The sequence below is a fragment of the Chinchilla lanigera genome, unplaced genomic scaffold (genome assembly GCF_000276665.1).
Source record: "Chinchilla lanigera isolate Chin_1 unplaced genomic scaffold, ChiLan1.0 scaffold00176, whole genome shotgun sequence".
Lineage (NCBI taxonomy): Eukaryota > Metazoa > Chordata > Mammalia > Rodentia > Chinchillidae > Chinchilla > Chinchilla lanigera.
Genome location: NW_004955577.1, coordinates 316,903 through 318,127, shown reverse-complemented (window position 1 = coordinate 318,127; position 1,225 = coordinate 316,903).

Below are 1,225 nucleotides of genomic sequence, written 5' to 3'. Positions count from 1 at the left end.
TCTACCTAGGCAGAAACCGTTCCCAACCCAACCCAAAAACACCAGTGACTAAACCTCCATCAGCAACACGCTGAGTAATTGATGGTGGTCCCGTAAGGTTAGGTGGGCTGTTGACTGTAGCCGTCTCAGTTAGGGTAAGTCCACTCTGCGATATCCACAACAGGAGAACTCAGCTGGCTGGGCGTGGTGGCACACACCTGGAATTGCAGCACTCAGGAGGCTGAGGCAGGAGGATTGCTATGAGTTCAAGGCCAGCCTGAACTACACAATGAGACCTTGTTTCCAAAAAAAAAAGAACTCATTTAACAATGCACTGCTTAGAAAGAGTCCCAATTGCATGAGTTTGGTTTGGTTTTGGTTTTGGGGTTTTTTTTTTTTTTTGAGATAGGGTCTTGCTTTGTAGCCCAGGCTGGCCTCAGACTCGCAGTGATCCTCCTGCCTCAGCCTCCCCAGTGCTGGGATTACAGGCCTGTGCCACCACGCCCAGCAAGAGTCCCAATTGTGAAGGGATGCGTGAGAGTTTGGAGAAACTCACAAAGGCCAGGCAGAGCCAAGTGAAGTCTGCGCCAGCCACAGGACAAGAGAGGCCTCCATGGAGCGGAGGGCGATTCGCAGCGCCCTCCACAGGAGTGAACACAGGCAGGGGGGACACTCACTCCAAGCTTCCTGGGTGTGACTGCCTTGTGGCCAGAGATACTGAATACAATTTACATACAGCTGAATTCACCATACTGGGCACAGGGGCACAGGACTGGAATCCCAGCCCTCTGGAGGCTGAGGCAGGAGGACTGCAGTGAGTTCAAGGCAAACCTGGACTACACAGAAAGACCCTATCTCCCAAAACAGAAAAAAAAAGAAAGAAACTCACCAATTTTTAGGTGCAATTGTATGAGCTTTGACAAGTGCATACAAGCGTGTGCTCCCACCACTGTCATGATGGAGAACACCTCCATCACGCCCAAAGTTCGCTTGTACCCCTCACAGTCATCCTCCCCCACCCCCAATCCCAGGCCACTGCTTCTGTTTCCAGTTCCTATAATTGGCTTTTTATTTTTTTTTTCAGACAAGGTCTCACTGTGTAGTTTAGACTAGCCTTGAACTCACTATGTAACCGAGGCTGCCCTTGAGCTGGAAGCGATCCTCCTGCCTCAGCCTCCCATGTGCTGGGATTACAAGCATGTGCCACCACACTTGGCTTTTTTTTTTTCTTTGTTTCTTTCTTTCT